We start from the raw sequence: 20,646 nt of genomic DNA, 5'->3' as shown, positions 1-20,646 counted from the left end.
TGTGGTCTTAAAGCGTTGCTTTTAAACCCGAGGTTTTCGTGGTGTTGGCACCAGCGTGTCCGTTGTCCCGTGGAAGTGCTGTGACTGTCCTCCCTCAGTCAGTGCATGCGGGTACTGAGACATCCTCCAGTTTGCGTACAGCCTTTCACATGGATTTTAGAAAGGATGCACCTTATCAGTAATTTTTGATGCACTTTTCAAAGAGAGAAACAGATTTTAGGTGAGTTAGAGAGGTCTTTCAAAATTGTATGGTGTCTTTTAACTAATTGCAATTTGTGATGGCTTAACATTTATGCGATGAGTCTTGCAAAATCGTAGACGTGAAAATTTGTGCTGTAATATGATATTAGCTTATGCAGTGCTCTTGAGTGCTTCTTTTTTAAATTGCGTTACCGTGCGTGCAGTTAATAGGTAGCGTTCTAGTTGATGAGCAAGAGAGTGCCCTCTGTTTTTAGGATTACCCTGTCAGGTTATTCATTGTCTTAATTCTGGCTTTTCATTCTAACTCTGCGCAACTTGTGCTTTAAAATCTGATAAACTATTTTTAAATGTGTAAATGTTTACAATTATGTATACGGGTAGACAGAGCCCATAATCCTCAAATGCACTTTTTCAGGCCTCCATTGTTTTCTGTGACGTATTAATCAGTGGGAAAATTTAACTAATTTACTATAAATGCCCTGAAGTCCAATTTTGGCTCCAAATTTATCCTTTAAAAAATGCCTTTTTTCTTTTTTCCAGGTTGCATCTTTCTTTCTGGATTGAAGACTTAGCTTCACAAACGTGTTGCCTGTAGTTTGTTTTCTCTGAGGGGCGCTTTCACGTGGATCTGATGTAGGGACTGGCTCAGGCCTCTAATTGTCTCTGTCTCTGTCCCGTCAGCCTGCTTCTTTCTCTCATGGTTTCTTCTTGAGGATTCCAGTCTCCAAGCTGAACATCTTTTATGACAGTGAGTCTTGGTGGTGTAACTTCCCTGGCACAGGATCAGAGACTAACCCATAGAACTCAATTAAAAAAGTCTCTAACGTGCGAAATATTAGCTTGTTTATCATTCATGTTTTTTTTTTTCTCTTTTGACAGGCTTGGTTGAATTTTCTTTTTCTTTTTCTTTTTTTTCCTTATGTTTTCTGCCATGCTAATTTTGAGAGAATTTACAGATATATCATTTGGGAAAAGATGTATTTTAACTGGCAGCATAAATATCCTGGTTACAGAGCTATCTGGTCAGAGATTTTAAATCGCAAACCAGTGAGAATTCATTCTTTATAATGTTGCATGAATTACACTTAGTGCTTTCCGTCAAATTTTGGCATAAACACCGTCACGTTTTTAAAAAAGGAAATCTCAGAGTCCGTTCATACGCTCATGGAATATTCAATAGAAGCACTGCAGGTTAATTTTATCCTCTTTCATCAGAAAATGGAAGTTTACAAAGACTTTTGGCTCATCTGCCTGTTTTCTTGCAGTTGCTCAGACGGTTGAGAACTTTTCGTGCCGTGGCTTCCCCAGAGAAGAACTGCCTTTCTCTGTGTAGAACAGCGACAGTGACGTGCGGAGATTGAGTGCCGACCTCCGCTTCTGGGGGCACTTCATTTTCTCCACGGCAGTAAATCTTAATTCCAGATGTTAACACATGACATTCATGTGCTGTTCCAGTCACATGTGGGTTTGGAGGTTTTTTTTTTTTGGGGGGGGGGGGAATATTCACTCTGTGACCTGATGCTCTGTGTAGTGTCATGATTTCTCAGTAATGCGGATTTTGTTGCTCTTATTTACTTTGTATTTGCAGCCTTCCATCTGCATTAGACTGAAGGCATCTGTTTACGGCCACCTATCAAATCCCTTCCTGAATCACCTGTCCTTTATTGAACTTGTGTCATGAACATAGAGCATTATGAATAGAGCGTCATGAAAGTAAATTAGTTTGTTGTGTATACAGATAATGTTCATGAAACATCACTGTAACATGAAAATATTGATTGCTGGAACATTTATGACATTAAGAAAATATTTAAACACGGACTGATGTCTGAAAATTTGTAAGATGTTTATCTCTTAGAAGTTTGTGATAAATCTAAAAGATAACTAGGTATTTCACTCTATTGAAAATGGATAGATGTGTATCTATTTGACCCATCCTAAATACAGTTATTCAGCGATGTCAGCTTCGTTGGTCTTATGTCTGTGGTCACTGTACTGAAACGTAAAACGTACTGAATACGAGGTACTTTTCCTTCCTGGGGAGAAGTGGAGGCAGTTAGATTAGCCTGAGTCCTTTTCGCCGGGAAAAGCAAAACTCGTGAGCCAAACACGTGACTCCTCCGGGCCTCGGTTTCCACATCTGTAAAGTGGCGTGTGGGACTCGGAGGGCGAGGGAGAGTTGGGCAGCTGCTGCGATCTCTTTCAAGCCCCAGACTCTCTGCTGGTGTGGCTCGTTTCCGCCGTGGCGTCCTGGCCGCCTGAGGTTTAGGTCTTGTCTGGTGTAAGCAAAGCGTCCATGAAAACTAAGGAAGAAAAGTGCAAACAGTCTCTTTCAGAAGTCGTGCTTTGGGGGCGAATCGGTTGTCAGGTTTCAGCATGGGATGGCTTTCTCAGGAAGTGTTGGAACTCTTCCTTCAGAGCCGGCTTATGTTTAAACAGTGTAGCACGAAGAGCAGGCACTAGGTGTCTGATGTGAGGCTGAGTTTGTCACCTCAGTCCTGGCGACTCTCCTGGAGATGTGCCGAGGGGCGTCCGGCGGGGGTGTAGTGGTTAATGGAGAAAACAAAAAGTGGAAGTTTAAAAAAGCCTCTAAACGATAACAAGATAATGTTACCAGCACGGCCCAAATTCATCAGCCGGCAGGGAAAAAAAAGGAAAGAAAGGAAGAAAGTTTTTATTTCCAAGATGGTTTTTTGGTTGTTAATTTTTATTTGAAAAGGAGTCATTACTTATTCCTAGGGTTTATAAAGGTCCCTCATGCTAATAAAAACATGTCTTTTCCTCTAAGCTATTGCTGTATTTAAATATTGTATTCTCAGGGGAAAGGTTCCAGCATTATAACTGGCAGAGGTTCCGTTATTTTCAAATTTCCATTCAGCGGCGCTTCATGCGTTCAAGGAGGCGAACCTACTTTTAGGTTGGTTCTCGAAGCTTATCATCAGTCCTGTTTTAACCCCAATTAGGGCATTCCTGAAATATTTACCCTGAGCTTTTTACAAGTTTCCTTATATGACTTGTGGAAATCCTAAAAGTTTTGAGCGGGGATCACTGTTAAGTGTAACTCAGATAATCATGTAAAAACTTTCCCTCACTCTGCGTCTATGCGATTACTGTAAGTATTTAAAATTTTGTTTCTAGATGGAGCTATAAATTACATTGGTATCCTTAGATTGTTCTTATCTTTTACGAGCTACAATAAAAGTGTTAAAATTTTCAGATAGATTACTCTGTGTCTAAATTATTTGAAGAGCAATTATAAAAGTAACTTATGTGTAATTAAAAAACATCATGCTAACTTACTTGGTTTTACTAACGTTAAGGAACTCATTAATCAGCTTTATGTGGGTGGTTTCTCATCTTTTGGTAGCTCGTGAAGTTCTTTTTCTTTTTTTTTTTTCTTAAGGCGGTGGCACCGAGTTTGGAAAATACGTGAAACTGAATTGTGGAGTATAATCAATGGCAACAGTGTGTCTGTTTGACATTTCCTTTGTTGTCGCCATTCCAGCCCCCGAGACTGCTGTCCCCCGTCTCACGTCTGGGGGGCCCTGGGCTCATCCCTCGCCTTTCGCACTGGGTAGCGGACCCTCAGAGCGGTCCAGCTCCGCGCCGGGCGCTGCCCTGCGTCCCCAGCTGGGCTCTGAGGGGCAGGGCCGGGGCGAGCGTGAAGCCTTTCTCGCTCACTCCCTGGGGTGAGATCTCCTCTCCCCGCTGCCTCTCACTTGCGTTGTCGGAGTCTAAGTGGATGCATTGCTTGGAATTCTTTCAAAGCCCTTCCTGTGTAATCATGATGGCAGAGGTTTCAGGCGTTTGTCAGGGGCCACTAATACATGTTGTGACAGCAGTTTAAGGGGGGGGAGCTGGATTTATTACTAATAAAACATGAAAACGCTTCTATTTAAAGCCCAGCATAATTTACGTTCCGTTCCCCCTCGCTGCTCTACCTGCCCGCCCTGATTGGAGCGCGCGCCCTCCTCCCCGGCTCGGCTCCCCGGCCACCCCCACGCCGCCACCCTCGGCGGAGAGCTGCCCGGCGGGGCTGGGAAAGGGCGCTGACTAGAACCATCTGTTTTGCTCGCTTGCAGAAGCAGTGGGCCGGGCATCGTCCCGTGGGGTTTGTGCGTACCCGTACCTCGAAGAGTAAAAGATGAAAACACACAGTTTTCGGATTCCGAAAACCCAGTGTCCGGAACGCGGCTTTTGGACGTCTGGGTGTGCTTGCAATTCTTTCATTCGTGGCTGACCTGGAACTCGCACACTTGCACACTTTATTTTGCCTGCTCCTTTTCCTTTCAAGGAACATTCTTTGCTTTGTGTCTTGCACAGCACGTGATAACGTTAAGGCGAACCCTGCGGAGTAGGTTCACGTGGCCCGTCAATATCCCGACAGCGTATGTCTTTAGAAACTCGCCTTTTAAAAAAGACAGAAAACTTATTACTCTCTGATGGAACCATGTGGCCGTTTTAAAATCGGAAATCTCCGGTCTCTGGCTAAAGCAGTGTGCGCACGGCTAAAACGCACACTGATGGGGCCTTTCTGGCGGGACCGTTGTGAGGTGATCGGCGTTTTCACGAGCTGCCTGATCTTCAGAGCGGCTGCCATCGGCTTGGGTTCGGGACCAGCTCGTCTGGCCCAGGCCGAGGAGGCGTTTTCCTGAACCCCGGGCCGGTGAGACTTGCCGTCCCCCCCTCCCGCCACTTTCGATCAATGCTGGAGGTATCCAGCAGTGTCTGCACTTCACAGCCCGAGACCCACTGAGAGGTTTGGAGAACCGCCCATGTGCCGCGCCTGACGATTGTGAACTGCGCTCGACCTGGTGACAGCTGCCACCCGACTTGTCCTTCTCCTCAAACGGCAAACCTTTGGTGAGGGGATTCCCCTGCACCGGTTACCAGGAAGGTTTTTATTTCTGAAACAGGCACCGTGAATAATCCCCCCCGGGTTGTGCTTAAACTGCGCCCAAGTGTACAAGTGTGTTGTGTTTTCTTAAAACATAAGCAAATTCTAGTCATAAAAGAAACATAATTTCCAAATAAAAAAACAGGAACGTGACGGAGGATAACGTGAGAAAAAGCATCTATCTGTCTGTCTGTCTATCTGTCTGTCTATCTATCTATATGACTGGGTCACTGTGCTGTACAGCAGAAATTGACAGAACATTGTGAATCAACTATAGTAGAAAAAATAAAAATCTTAAAAGAATGAAAATGATAAAATGTACTTTATTTCTCCGTGAAGTTATTATGCCACTTCACAACAGCCTGATGTGCATAAACGCTAACTTAGGAAAGAGGAGGTTTTCGTTTTTAACTATAAAATGAATATTTACTTTGCAAACTAATTCGCTTGGGGGGGGGTCCCTTTAAATCAGCCTTCCGTGTCACTGTGCTGAGTGGTCAAGTCTGTCCTGTGTCCTCTAAGTCAGAGGACAGTTGCAGACCGTCCACGCCGAGCCTCTGGTTGGGAACAGGCATGGACTCGCTTCTGTCCTTAGGTGTTCCGGCGCCTTTTCCTCCTCGTTCCCCGTTCAGCTCTTTTATCCTTGTCATTGCTGGTTTCTAGGAAGTCCTCTAAACCTTTTCTCAGGGAAGTGTGTTGCAGATACACGAGTCCAGTTCATCACCTCCGAGCTCACTTTGTCCTTCGTGGAGCATCTACGTCTTCTTTCTTCTCTCCCGGGGCGAACCTTTCTGGGGTCAAACCTTCACGTGACCTGCCTGAGGAACCCTCGTGCGGGTGTCGTGCTTCCGTAGGTTCCACGGCCGAAGGGGCCCTTCCAGCCTCTTCAGGAGTTGTCATCGGTGTGTCCTGTTGACAGGATTCCTACTAGATCGAGTTAGCTCGGAGGCTTCCAAGCTTCCTCCCCTTGCTCTGATCCTCAGATTCCATTATTTTGCAGATGGGTTAAAAGCAAATGCTGTGTGGTCTGAAAAACACACCGGATTTGCAGGAACCATGTGGTAGTTCGTTGACTCTAAGACACCGCTGGTTTTCAGAGGCGTTGTTATTCCCTTTCTGTACCAGTAGGAAAGGGCGAGCTTCTCTAACTCACTCATGACACAGTTCTTTCCCACCCCTTAAAATTTTTAATTTTATACTTATTGAAAAGTTTATTTAGATTTATTGATTCATAGGTGTGTATCGTATCTTACTCTTCTGCAATGAGAAAAACAAAACGTAAGTGAAATAAGAGATGGAATTATAGACGTGCTTCTAGTATCTGCTTAAGTTGCTGCCAGATTTGTGTCCACTAGGTCCTTTAGTTCCTTCCTTTGTCAGGGACTTGTTTTCATGCTGGACGAGCCTGTGATTGCAGGGAGCCAGCCGTGCGCACGTCCAGGCACCGCCAGCCGCGCCCGGTCCGCCTGGCTACCCGCGGCCCTGCGGCTCGACCCTGCAAGGGTGAGGACGTGTCCTCTGCAGGATGTGTGGCTCCTGTGCTGCGTGGTGACGCCAGATGCATGAGTCCAGTGCTTGGAGGGAGCCTGCCGGCTGTTCTAGTTTCTGAACTCCAGAGCAAGGGAAACAACCAGTTATCTTGTTTTATTTTTTATGTATTTATTTATTTATAAAAAATTTTAATGGAGTGTTGTTGACTTACAGTGTTGTATTAGTTTCAGGTGATCAGTTATACATACACCAATTGCCTTATTTTTTTTTCCTTTTCATGGCCGCACGTGTAGCATATGGAAGTTCCCAGGTTAGAAGTTAAATCGGAGCTGGAGCTGCCAGCCTTGGCCACAGCCAGCGCAACACGGGATCCGAACCACATCTGTGACCTACACCGCAGCTCATGGCAACGCCAGATCTTTAACCCCTGAGCGAAGCCTGGGATTGAACCCGCCTTCTCATAGAGACCACATTGGGTCCTTAACCTGCTGAGCCACAACGGGAGCTCCCAGCGGTCTTGTTTTTAATGAGAAAATTCTGTGCAGCCTTCTGTTTTATTTTCAGCATTGTTTTAGTTGTGGCTGTGCCGTTCCTTGCTTGGCTTAACAATCGGAATTTTCCAGGTGGTCCATTCCTGCCTTCTGTGCTGTGAGGGCGTCTTCTCTGGCTGCGTGTGAGTTCCTGTGCTTCTCTCTGAACACGGAGCCTCGGAGCTGCCCGCCCTCCGGGCCCCTCTGCCTCTGGGCCCCTCTGCCTCTGGGCCCCTCTGCCTCTGGGCCTCTGCCTCCGGGCCACCTTCGTGTCAGCGAGGTCTCTGCTTCTTCCCACCCTCTGGCCATTCTTGCTCTCCCCAAACCACCAGGCTACACCACAGTGTCCACCCACTGCTGACGTAACTCATGCTTCCAGTGTCAAATGTCGCCTAACCTCTGTCCCCTTTTCCCCGGGTGCTCATTTTATTAAAGTCCTTGTACAGTGAGGGCGCAGAAGAGCGCCTGGCGCTTCAGGGCCACCCGCCTTGCTTTTGCGTCTAGGATCTTGTCTGCTACCGGCCCTCACACTGCGCTGACGAGTGACAATAAAAGCGGTGCCTTTTTCTCAGGTAGTTGGACCTCCTGGTGGGCTTCAGATTTGTCTTTAAGTTGCCCTCTGGCAGGTGGAAGTTACATGTTCCCAGCTGTAGTGAGACATCAGGAGGCCCTGTCCTGTGACGCAGCGTCCAGTCCAGCCGTGGCCTCCGGCGTCCTCCCTTCCCGAGTGGCCCAGCGTGTGTTCTGGGCGCGGGTTCACTTCGCTGCCGTGTCCGTTGAGCAGAACGGACTTGAGCAGAGCCTGCAGCGCGTCCAGCAGGACGGTCCCCACAGAGGCGGGGCGGGGTCCGCGTGGGTCCTTGGGGCGGGTCGGTCCTCGGACCGTCCAGAATCTCCTGTCTCCTCGTGCTCGCCTCGCCTCATCCTTCTCCCCCGCCGCCAGGAACCTCTTCTAGGCTCGCAGATTGTGGGACTTAGCACAGGATGGCTTCTTGAGAAACGTATTCTGCTTTAAGGACTGTTTCCATTATACAGGTCTTTAAAATTTTTTTAATGAAGTTTTTGTTTTTAAATGGCAAACATCACAGCATCAGAGCAAATTTGGAAAATCAAAAAAAAATTGTTTAAAATCTTAACCCTAGAACCTGTTTGGCTTTTCTTTTTTTTTTTTTTTTAAATCCGTTTTTCTTTCTAATCTATTGACTTACATGGAATCATAATATGCATTCAATTTTGCGTCTTTTTTTGAATTAAAGTTTTATAAAATAATTTTAAAAATCAGCACTTGAATGCCTGTATAATCTTCTGTGTCTTTGAATTTGAAGACTCCTGCGGAATGATTTTTAACTTTACGTTTACGTTGAGCAGTGTAGTTGAAATGCTGCTCACGCATTTTCCTTGTTTGTCTGGACCCTCCCTGACGATCTGTAATGGGTCCTGTTATAGTCGTTAACTACTCCCTCTAGTTAGGGGATTAGTGCATCTGTGCTAACCCCATGTAATGCCTTGGACGTTACTTTTAAGACAAGTCTGTGGCTTTATTTTCTCGTCATTTTTTCTCTCTCCCTTTACAAAAACTAGAGTAAAGTACATAATGCAAAAAACAGGGTTTTGGTCTGTTTCTTTGTTTCTTTGTGTTTTTTTTGTCTTCTTAATGTTTTCTGGTCTTGTAGGCCTATTTTTCTTTTAAAATAGATTTGTAAGTGCCCGGCAGCATTAGCATAGGTGAAATCTGTCTGCACTTAATTCTCAGTCCATTTAATTACGTTTGGGAAGACTGGTCGCGTTGCAAATAGAGTTGGTGGTGAGACTGTAGATTTCCTGCTTTGCCCACTTTTATAGTTTGGGCATATGTCAATGGGCAAGTTCACAGGACAGCCTAGAAGATAGAATCATGAATAGTTTTGTGCTATGAACTTGTGCAAGTGTAGCTGTTGGCTTAATCCATGTCCCTCTTTTCCCGACAGCCTTGCGGTGGGGCTCCTTATCCATCAACCATGCTGCGTTGTTGGGAATATCATTCGCATCGCCATTGAATGCAGCTATTCCTTCTTCGGGATGTCCCACCTCCTGGCTAGGCTGTTCTGAGCGAGCTTTTCCTTTTTGCTCTCCAGAGGCGCCACCGGGCTCCAAGTCTGTGGCATCGCCAGGGCATATTGGCAGCTGCTCCTCCACGCTCATCGGCGGAGCTGTCAGGGCTAGAGCAGCATCTGTGCTCACTGAGGAGAGGCCTGAAGCGTGTCCCTCCATTTCCTAGAACCAAGAATCTCAGTGTCCTCACAGCTCATCCAGCCCGACTCTGCACCTGGACCTTGACTCTTTCCTGCATTCAAAACACTTCTGTTCCTGACAACATGACAGCCTAAAACCCATACCAGGCCCTGCCTAGGTGCCCAGAAAGTACAGGCAATGGCGTAGCCCTTCGCTCTGCCGCTGCCCTTCAGCCTCGGTGGTCCGTGCGGCAGTGGGACGCAGAAAGGGCTATGTGACCTCGGGGGAGGGGCAGGGGGCAGGGGAAGGGTCTAAGGATGAGGGCTGTCCGAGGGGAGGGCCCCCATTGTGGTGGGGGGCACGTGTGCCCTGCGGGTGAGGGGGCTGCGGGAGAGCTGGAACGATGGAGGCTGGAGTTCGCCAGGCTCTCCAGGTAGGGAACTGGTTCAGGGGCGGAGGCGGACCGAGGGGAGGGCCCCCACTGGGGGGGGGGCACGTGTGCCCTGCTCCCGCTGCTGCTTGCCAGGCAGTCCGCTTCCTCCTTGGACAACTCAGTTTGAGACTCTCCCTCCCCGGAGCTGCCTTCGTTTGTTTCTAGCTTTTTCTTTTCAATTCTGTGCAAAACAAATCCATTATTTTCCTGCATTTCTAGTCTCTCGGTTTGGAAAGGGTTGTCCCTCCGGCTGCCCTCGAGGGCCTGCAGCCCCATTTCCGTTGCTGCGCTTCCCGCCGCATCAGGGTCCCAGGCCTGCCGGGCTCCCGTCTGCCCTGTGCACCCCTTAGGACCTCATGCTGGGAGTTAACTGTTTTGTGCTAGGTTGTGGCCTGACTGGTGTGCAGAGAAGGCTATGCTTTTCTTTGTTCTAGTGTCTGTAAACTTCCATTTTTTTCAGACCAAGATTGTGGAAGCTTATTTTCGTAACTATATCCAACTCTCCCATTGTCCAGTCGTATTAAATGTACTTTAACTGTGCTTATTGTGACTTGGTATTTTTGAGGATCCTGAAAAAAACCCCACCAAAACAACAAAAAAGCGAAAACTAAAAACTGAATGGAATTTGAATACCTAGCAGTGGCAAATGTAAGAACAAAGTTGACTTCCCCTGAAAATGTTTGAATGTGGTTTTTTTGGGGTTTTTTTGTTTGTTTGTTTGTTTTTTGTCTTTTTAGGGCTGTACCCTTGGCATATGGAAGTTTCCAGGCTAGGGGTCGAATTGAAGCTAGGATGAGCATCCAACTCAAAATACGCACTCATCAGAGCCTTACGAGCAGTAGCCCAAACCACTTCATATGAAATAACACTAGCAATCATCCTGTTATCATACTCCTAATGAACGGCTCATACACTCTGTCCACCGTAATTACAACACAAGAACACATCTGAGTAGTCTTTACATCCTGACCCTTAGCCATCATGTGATCTATCTCAACCCTGGCCTACACCACAGCTCACAGCAACACCGCGTCCTTAACCCACTGAGCGAGGCCAGGGATCGAACCCGCTGGTCACGTTCATTCCTGTTGAGCCACAGTGAGAGCTCCTTGAGTGTGTTTTGCTCAGCTGAGCTTTTGTTAAATGTGCGAGTCATGTATGAGGCAACTGATGGTGTTTTGGGTCACCTTTGGCTATGTATTGGTTTCACATCCATCCACACATCTGATGAGGATATTTCAGACTCCATTGGGCTTTCTACCAGCCATACTTTATTTTTCAAATTTTTTTTCTTTTTTCTTTTCTTTTCTTTTCTTTCTTTCTTTTTTTTTTTTGGGCTGCACCCATGGCATATGGAGGTCCCCAGGCTAGGGGTCGAATCGGAGCTGTACCTGCTGGCCTACACCACAGCCACTGCAATGCCAGATCTGAGCCACATCTGCAACCCACTCCACAGCTCATGGCAACGCCAGATGCTCAACCCATGGAGCGAGGCCAGGGATCGAACCTGCATCCTCCTGGCTCCTAGCCAGATGTGTTTCTGCTGCGCCACGGTGGGAACCAGCATACTTTAAAAGTAAGCAATTCCAGCTAAACATCTTGAAGGCTTCTCTGCTGTAAACGTGGAAGCAGTTTAGTTGGCATCTCCGAAGTGAAGGGGAGAATGAGCATGAAGTGAGAAAAGTGCCCTCGGGGGCAGTGACCTGCAGGGACGAATGCCGATACTGTTTTTGTGCCTGACGCCTGCTCTTACCAGAGCTTCCGGGCATTTGGAGTGAGTTTCCGGGCATTTGTCGTGGCCGAGCTCTGTGCTGAAAGCGCAGAATGAACGTGGCGCCCTTTTCCCTGGGGTCTGTTAGGCCGATGGTTGGAGCTAACAAGGACGAGACCTGGAGACCTCAGCTAAGCCTCCTTCGATGCTCTCAAGCCCTACTCCCCTTCGGTCGTGGAGGGCGGGTCAGATCATTTTATGCCATTACCAACATGTTGTAAGTTCAGATATTTTTAAATATTTATTTTAATTTGAACGAGTATCAGTATAAATCAAGTGCCATTCCAAAATCTTTGGGTTTTATGCCACTGTAATTAAGATTGAGAAACAAGGGTTTTTGCTTTTGTCATTCTAGCTTGTGAATGAAATCCCAGAAAGCAACGTAAAACAGGTCATTTTATAAACTTACGAGTTTCTAAAATCGGTTCTTGTTTATTCAGGTTGAACGCTGCTTTGAAAGTTTAAGATATTTGTTGACATTTGGAATGCACATCATTAGGAGTGTTTTCCCTGTGTTTGCTGGCAGCTGGCCTAGCGGAATAATTAGTTTTTAATGGTAAATAACTTTGTTTATAACCATCAAGTGAACATATTCATCTCGGTTTTGCAAATACTTATATTTTTCTCAGGGTAGGAATTTCTTACACTTGCTTCCTCCTCATTTGCTGGGAGATTTTGTACCAGATATTTTTCTATTGAAAACTACTAAAAACAGTGGCTAAAGACTATGTTATATCGCCGTAAGATCTTTGAGTGAACGAGATCGTAAGCAGGTCTCAGGACAGTGGGGGAGTCGAGCCGCACATGCAGGCAGGTTCAACCCCCACCCCCCAGCCGTCGAATCTCCCTTCCTTGCCTCTGCCACGGCGCTGTGTCCCCAGGCTCTCGCCAGACCTGGGCATCGGTTCTGGTCCTGGGGCTGGTGTCTTGTTGGTTCTTCCTCGCCACCTCACAGACAGGCTGCTTGTAGAGCCTTCTAGTCGACTTTAATTTCATGTTTTCCTCCCAAACTCACTGTAAGCCAGGTTCCGGCCAATTAAGTCCCTTCTCGAAGTCCTTCAGTCCTTTCTCCATGATCTGGCCACGTCCTTTGTTAGGTGACAGTGGCTTAGGTCTTGGGAGCTGGAGTGGCTGAGAGCCCTGCGTCCCCATGGCCCTTTCCACGCTGGGCGGCTGACTTGAGACTAACTTAAAGCTCTTTGCAGAGGGGGCTCTCTCGTTCCGTTCTGCTGTTGGCCTGGCTCTCTTCACAGCGTGATTTACACGTGATGGTCGTCCAGGAACCCTTTGCTCAGGGAAGCAGCGGTGGAGGGAAAGCAGGCAGCAGCTTGGCTGAAGGAGCGTGTGAGCCGTCCAGGCAAAGGTGCCCTCACCGTGCCCTTTGGTTTGCAGGACTTCCCTCCGCAGGTGTTATCTGCCGCCTTTCACTTTATGCCGACCTCAGGGTACAGGCAGAGCAGGCTCTTGTTGGTGCATGTTACAGGTGTGTTAATTTCCAGCCAGACTTTCTTTTTGCAAGTGAGTCACCGGGTTCACTTCTAGAAGCATTAACTAAACCCTCACATATCTCCCGCATTCTGCTCGAGACTGCAGGTTTTGTTGCCTCTGATCTCTGCTGCTATCACTCATTTAGCCTTGTAACCTTGACGAGACACTTGGCCTTTTTCTTCCATAGCATTTTCATTTGTAAAACTAATGCTCCGTGTCACCGCGTTTTATTATAGCTGTCTGTTTCTCATCTTGACCTTTTTAACCACCTCTCTTTCCTCCATTCCAGGGTTTGAATAGATTACGTTTCTCTGCAGACAAGTAAAGTAGATAAACACTGAATTAATTGTTAAGTCCAGAGTTCCTTTTTCAGCTCTCGCGGGGTTAGAAAAAACAGAGGCCTTACTTGTACAAACAAAATATGTCCACAGAGTATATACCGAAATGCCAACGGGAGTCTTGGGATACAAAACTTGGGCAAGGTAGAGAGTCTCCCTTGACACAGAGACTTCACTCCGTCTAAAATTTTGGCAACAATAACAGCGTCTTTGATGTTGACATTATTTTAGAACAAAGAGTCAAACTGTGTTAGGTCTTGGGATCATTAAAAGTTCAAGACCGGGAGCTTATTCTCAGTTCCAGAGGAGAGGCAGTGGCGTCAGGGAACCCTGGGACAAGGGACGTGGTTGATTCGCTGCAGAGCGTTTATTGAGCGCCTGCGGTTTCCAGGTATTCAGGTCAGTATCGCAGTCTCTCCTTAAGTTTGGGAAGTGAAGGGGAAATCACTTCAGTTCGGAATCTTCTGTGGGAGATTTTCTCAGTGAGAGGGGCTCCTCTAAGACGAAGTTTGGCGAGAACTCACGGATACCAGAAGGGTATTTCTTTTCCCAAGGTGGGGCTCACTTCCTCTCCCGTGGGTAACTGTTATTTCTGGGAACTTGTTACAGTTGCAAGACCACGTCCTTCAGCTGGAGAACATCAGCCTGCAGTTGGGATGAGGCAAAGAAGGAAACCGTGCCTACATTTCTCATATTCAAGAAAGAAAGAATTTCAGTTCTTTAAATAAAGTTGTGAAGGCCGGCTGGTGGTGTGTTAAATGTGCTTTGATTCAGGATGGAGTCCCATGATGCACTTGTCATTCTGACCTTCCTGGCAGAACTTCCCAGGTTCCCCGGACCAGCGCAGTGTCGTCGGCACGTCCGTGTCGTCTAGAGGGCAGTTGCCACACCTGCGCTGGCCGGGGTGCTGGGATCCTCGTAAATCACACTGGTGGTAGTAATTCTGTAGTATTTTAGCTCACCATTTCAACAGGGTTTTTATGTTAATATTTTATCTGGATCAATATTGTAATTTTCCAAATGCTTTCTCTTATGGAAACTCCCGAGCCCACAAAGGACGCGGACAGCTATTTCAGAGCTTTTTTATTGCTCCAGACAGCAGCAAACACATGGCAACAATAATGAACTAAAAGCAGAACTATTAGAGTCAGCCTGAATGTTCCTCGTCAAAGCCCTTCTTTCATGGTCTTGACCATGAAGGGCCTGGAAGTCCCTCGGCCACCTCTTCATCCCGTGACTCCCGGCCAGCGCGCAGCCCGAGGGGAGTGAAGCGCGCTCGGCCCATGTGTGCAGGCAGAAGACCGTCTATCAGCAACTTTCTCTGAAGTGTCTGTAGCGGAACTGACTCGTATGTAAATGCGGGGGCAGCCCTGCTCCCTGGCTGCTGCAAGGTCCCTCCCGCTGCCCGTGGAAGCTGCGAGCGGCCCCCCTCGCATCCTGGGTCCCTGAGGCTGGTGGTTCTGCGTGGAGACGCCACCCGGCCTGTGTGCTCAGCAGATCTGGGTCTTAGTGAAGGAAGTGTCTTGTTGTGTCAGCGAGGTGGGAACCGCGATGTGTGGGGCGGGCGGGGTTTTCTTCTGCGGAAGCACCCAGGCCGCCTTGCTTGCGTGGTGGGATGGAAAGAGGAGAGGCAGCCCGGATGGCTTTTGTCGCTTCTGCCGTCGTGCACGACGGTCCAGGCTCAGACAGACGCCGAACTGCGGAGGTTTTAGACTCTTGGCGGGCGCCCTTCAGCTCTTAGTTGTGGACGCGAGAGCCCGCCTTTGGGACAGCGGGTGGATCAACCAAACCCCATTAGTACGTAGGGCGGCTGCCGGATCAGGTCCGTGTGGCTGCAGAAATGCCTGCATTTCTTTCCTCTCATGAGATGACGTGTGAGAAAGTAAGAGAAGCTAGATGAGCCTATGATGCTGAAAATGTAGGCCCCTCGGCGGACGGCGAGTTGCGGGGTGATGCCCCTCCTTCGAGGGACAGCTCATCGTCATTTCGTCGGGGAGGAAGAACGTCACCCGCAGCCACTGGCTTGTCTTAGTGAGAAAACAAGCCTGATGGATTTGTAAGGCCAACCAGCTGTGGGAGAAAGAAAAAAGAGAGAAGTGAAAATAGTGTAGCCCATGTCACATACCTGGGGCGATGGGAGTGGGCCTTGGGGTTGTCTTAACGGTTTCTGGGGAAAGAAAAATAAATTTTGCTTTTTCTGAGGAAGAGGGGATACTCTCAGGAATCTAAGGATCCCATGACACTGGGCAAAAAATGGTTGCAGGGGAGGCAAACTTTCCTGAGTGTGGACGTGTTAGTTCAGGGTATTTCCTGGGCTTCTTTGGCTTGCCTGGAAAAACTGGTCAAACCTTGAAAAATGATAGGCTTGCTCGATTTTGCACTGACTCCTGAATTTGATTACGGTTTTATCTGACTGATGGCAAGGCTGCGTCTCACTTTAGTCGTGTTAGATGGTCTCTGATGAGGGGGCGCTCTGCCCGGCTTTGCTCGGTCTCTGTGTAAACCCACACTCTTACTTATGGGAAGCTGAATTCAGGAATTTTATTTGGATTATTTTATTATAGCTGCTTGCTGAGAAATGAAGGGTCATTGACTAATCTAGGATCTGGTAGCAATTTTAGAGATTGGAAAATTGAGTCTCCATCTGCCACTTGAACAAATAAGCAGCTTCTCAAATGTGTGACCAACCAGTTTCTTCAAAACAGTGTATTTACAGGTCTGCCCCCTCTCCACTGGTTTGTTACGGACTCTGGGATTTAGGAAAACTTTTCCCTTCCTTAAACCTCCCCAAGCCAGACACGCAGATAGCTCTGTTTTAGGTGGAGGTCCTTGAAAATGCATGGGCTCACGCGGACAGCGTCTGTGAGGATGCAGGCAAAGTTGGGTTACGTGATCGAGTGTAGCTGTTATCATCTGGCCGGAGGATTCATGCGGGAGGAGGAAGTCACCTGCATTTACCTGAAATACAGAGTCTAGCACCATATTTCACATTTTCACATTGGATAAAATGCTGGATAATTTGGTTTTTCTACCCAGAACTGTCCCTGAGACATATAATTTTCAGTGACTTACTTATGATTCATTGTATCTCAAGTATTATTTATTTTAGCATTAGTTGTTTCTTTCTATTCAACTTGAAATAATTTCTGTTGATGTGGGATATTAGAATGCCTGGTCCCCAATTAACTGGCATGTTTTGGGAAAGACAGACCTCCCCTTGGGTATATCTGTCAGGAATCACCGGCGAATGACAGATACACCCTAATTGTGAAATTACTTGATGAGGGGCTTGTCCAGCCGACTGTATTCTATTTAAGAGCTCTCAGTGCACAGAGAACATGAGAAATTGTTGGTCAAGGCAGACAGACGTGCCTCTGAGCCACTGACCTTCAACCCCCAACTCTGTCACGGCAGCCAGAGTGTCAGAGAGGTGGGTGGCTCGTCCTCTGAAGTGACATTTCAGGTTGGATATTTCTGCTTTGACTCCTGCTTCCTGAGTGGTTGTCACACATTGTGTTTTTCTACCATTTCACTTCATTTTAAATCCGTTCGAGTAACTCAGGGTGGCCTGTGGATTTTGAGGTTTCTTAGGGGTGTCGCCGACCCTGGAGTCACCTGATGACGTTTTTCCGTCTCACTGTTGATGAACTCAGCTACCGCAGCTTTCGGGCGGTTAGCTTAGGTGTCCCCTGGTGACCTGGGCTCTGCGGGTGGGGAGGAGTGATGGGAGACAGACGGACACCAGTCAAGCGCCCACGCGTGTGGGGTGGCCTGTGTGAAATGTGCCTAATCCCCTACCCACTGAACCCACGTCTGTTCCAAACCTCTGTCTGGAGCCCAAATTTGCCAAGTGATTTGGACAAGTTGCTTAAGTTGTTCCTGCTCAGTTCTCTGAAAAATCTGTGAGACCCTGAATTTTGCATTTTAGACAAATGCTGATTTTTGAGACTTCAAAAAAAGAAAAAGAGTCACAGGAAATGGAGATGTGTTGTGTGTATTTTCTTTTTTTTTAGGACACTGTAGGAAGAACAGTTAGGGTTGAGTCCTTGCCAGTAACAGGCCGTGTAATTGTGGGTGAGTCTTTTAACCGTTTGGAGCTCCATTATACTCTGTCAAATAAGAATATCAGGTTTGATCAGCGTTGTAAAACTTCTGCCCACTGGCACCCACAGCAAGAAGTGGATCTGTGAAGAACTCTCCTGCATGGGTGTGAGCGTGTGTGTACATGGGTGTGTGCGCGTGAGCGTGTGTGTCGAAGAAAGAGTGATGTGGGTGACACACACTCAGAGGTGACACGTCCTTCCTTGTATGTTTCACATGGACCTCGTGGTCCTCACCGGTCATGTCCAGTTTGGGAAACACTGGACTAGATGCTCTCAGCCCCGTCCACTTTAGGATTTACTTTTTTTTTTTTTTCTTACGGCCGCTCCCACAGCACATGGAGGTTCCCAGGCTAGGGGTCCAATTGGAGCTGTAGCCGCCGGCCTACACCACTGCCACAGCAACACCAGATCTGAGCCACATGTGCAAGCTACACCACAGCTCATGGCAACGCCAGATCCTTAACCCACTGAGCAAGGCCAGGGATCAAACCCACAACCTCATGGTTCCTCGTTGGATTCATTTCTGCTGTGCCACGATGGGAACTCCCATTTTAGGATTTGAAATTGAACTTTCGGAATCAGTTTGGTCATTTTTTGACCCAAAATGAGTTATTGGCAGTGATAAGCTGTGCTTCACTGGCCCATGCAGGGGGTGAGTGTGGTGGGGAGTCCGTGTCCCCGGGCTGCGTGGGCAGAGCTGGTCCTCTTCAGGCCGAGGGTTGCTGCTCCCTGCCCCCCGGCCCTGTCCCCACCCCATCCCGCCAAGCGGAAGTCACCAGAATTCAGGGCGCCAGAGCCCAGCAGCAGGAGGCTGAGGCAGGAGCAGAGATGCGGGGGTTTCTCTCAAGCTGCCTGACTTCCTGGTGGGAAGGGAAGCTTCGAGGCGCATCGGGAGCGGCCGTGCTGTCCCAGCACCAGGTCCTGGAGAGTGTGCGTCCCGTGTCCTCAGATCTCGTTTCGCTTCCGTTCGAGTGTCGTTTCCATGCACGTCATCATCACAGGTCCGATGAGTGGAAGTGCTGGTTTTCAACCCCGCTGGGGCAGGGACGTGGTTTCCCGGGTGTGGCCGAGTCTCCCGAGCCGGCTGGCGCTCCTGAGGCTGAGCTGCCCATGGGGTTCTGCTCCTTTGTCCTGGGAGTCGGGCACCTTGGAAGAGGGACAGCCACCTGCTCCTCCAGGGATCAGCCTTCCAACCTCCTGGGGCGATGCTCACCCGCCCCCGGTTGTCACAGTCAAACCGTGCTCTCAGGAGGCCTCTGGGAGGCAGGGCCCCGGGCGCGAGGAGCAGGGCCGCCCCGCAGACCGTGGACCGTCCACCGTAGACGGCAGAGCATCGCGGGCCTGAGGGCAGAGGCCTGAGCCGCAGAGCCTGCGAGGAGGGGCCTGAAGGGCCAGGCAGCTGGGCCGTGTGCCCCCCCCCCGCCCCCCGCCGTGGGCTCTGGCTTCCGGGGCTGCAAGGCCGTTGTTCTGAGCTGCTCCGGGCAGGGCCGGGGGCGCGAAGCCCCTGGAACGAAGTCCCCGGGTGCAGACTCTGTGCTGCCAGAGTTGGGCCCATCGCCCTGTCCTGAGGGGTTTTGTTTTTCCTGCACAGTCATGATTTGACCGTGATCTTTTTCTCCCTTCAGAAGTTTAATAAACAGAACACGGGTTTCTCACTGAGAACCTGACATCCAGCGCGTACTCACCTACCTTGTGAACGAAGCTTTCGTGAAAACAGTGAGTCTTTCTTGTGAGGCTCCTGCATGCACTCCCTGCAGTTGGCGATACTGTCTCAGTTCTGCTGAACATTGAGCTCCTTTTGGTTGTGCAGTTGAGTCGTTTGAAACGGCCATCAGTGGCCCCTGAAGAGCTGGCCTCCTCTGTCCGAGGCTGTGGAGAGATTTCCTGCCCCGAGAGTGATTCCAGCTCAGCTCTGATGACGCCAAAGCCCTCTCTCATTTTTTCCCCGTCCCGAGTGGAACTTAAGCACGTTGAACAAACCCGCTCCATGAATGGTGTAAAAGCCAGAAAGAGGTGCCATCGTGATGCAGAAGCCTGAAGGCTTCCGGGTCGTCCCGGAAGTGGGACAGGGAGGTCGAAAGGCCCGCTTCCCCGTGGTGTTGAGATTACTCTGAAGGTTTCGGAGGACGGTGACTGCAGGTTCCCAGGACACTTGTTCCTTGGCTCCCGAAGGGGAGCGTGTCTCATTTGCTGGATTGGAGCCTGAGGCGTGGTGCCGTCGTGGTGGGGCGACCGCTTTTCCGTCCCATGCCTCCACGTCCCGGAGCCGGTGCTGTGCCCTCCCGGGATGCAGGACAACCACGTAACCAGATACGTTGAGCAAGGATGCCTCCCGCGGCCCAGATGCTCTTGTGAGTCCAGCCCACAAGTGGCATGTGCACAAGTTAACATGAGTTGTGGCAGGTGGCAGCTGTATTAATTTTCCCTGTGCAGTGACTGTCTAATCTAAACATTCCAACGCTGAAAACAAAACCGAGAGCTGATATTTCTAGGGAAGGGTCAGTGAGCCTCAGATGGATAAAAAGAATGTATGCGAAAGAAAACAGTACGTTAGGGCGGAATATCTGAACCCGAGACAGAGGAAGGTCACACACTCGTCTCGTTTAAGGGGATAGAAATTCACAGATGTGTTTGTGATTTCACCGGCTGTAGAGACTGCAGATACTGAGATGGCATTTGGAAAAGGAAGGTAGGGTTCAGATGAGAGCGCAGTGAACAACAAAGTGAAAATGTTGTTATTCTAGCGGCTTACAGATACTTCATTGTATTTGCCTCTGCTGAGTCCTGATGAAATGATCTTGAAAGAGTGATGCCTGTTGTTCTTGGCCTTGTTGATTCTGTCCCATGCGGTGTGAAGGGTCTGCTGCTTGTCCTAAAGTCATGAAACGGAGAGAAGGTTGATTCTGGATGCCTTCCAGTATCTTTCCTCCAACTTCAGTTTGCAGAAGTCGGTCTCTCAGAAACAAAGCCCTGACTCCCACAGTCCACTCCCTACTGCCGAGAAGCCAGCATTTACAGTTCATACGCCTAAGAGCTTCGAGAGAATTGGAAATTCCAGCCTATTTTGGAGCAAAAATACCTCCACGTCCCCTCAGCCCAATTACAATAAAAGGGGTGGATACCCAAAGCCTTCTAGATGCCCTGCTTCTCGCCATGTGTCCTGCAGGGCGGCCCTGGGAACTG

The 20,646-nt window shown here is 48.6% G+C and overlaps 1 protein-coding gene and 1 long non-coding RNA gene across 6 annotated transcripts in view; one reads left to right on the top strand and one right to left on the bottom strand.

Moving 5' to 3' along the window:
- GMDS (GDP-mannose 4,6-dehydratase) overlaps positions 1-20,646 on the top strand; it is a 434,734-nt gene that overhangs the window by 103,971 nt on the left and 310,117 nt on the right. The window lies entirely within an intron of this gene.
- Positions 12,133-19,822, bottom strand: LOC146401126 (uncharacterized). Its single transcript, XR_014809441.1, has 2 exons — positions 19,153-19,822; positions 12,133-15,430 (listed from the first exon to the last, which is right to left on the bottom strand). It is a non-coding gene; the product is annotated as an uncharacterized LOC146401126 (long non-coding RNA).

This window comes from Sus scrofa, chromosome 7, assembly GCF_054392235.1.
Source record: "Sus scrofa isolate SSC_HxYL_T2T_F1_AM1 chromosome 7, Sscrofa_HxYL_maternal_Yorkshire_Landrace_v2.0, whole genome shotgun sequence".
Lineage (NCBI taxonomy): Eukaryota > Metazoa > Chordata > Mammalia > Artiodactyla > Suidae > Sus > Sus scrofa.
The sequence above is the reverse complement of the archived record's forward strand: the minus strand, read 5'-3'. Positions and strand labels throughout refer to the sequence as shown.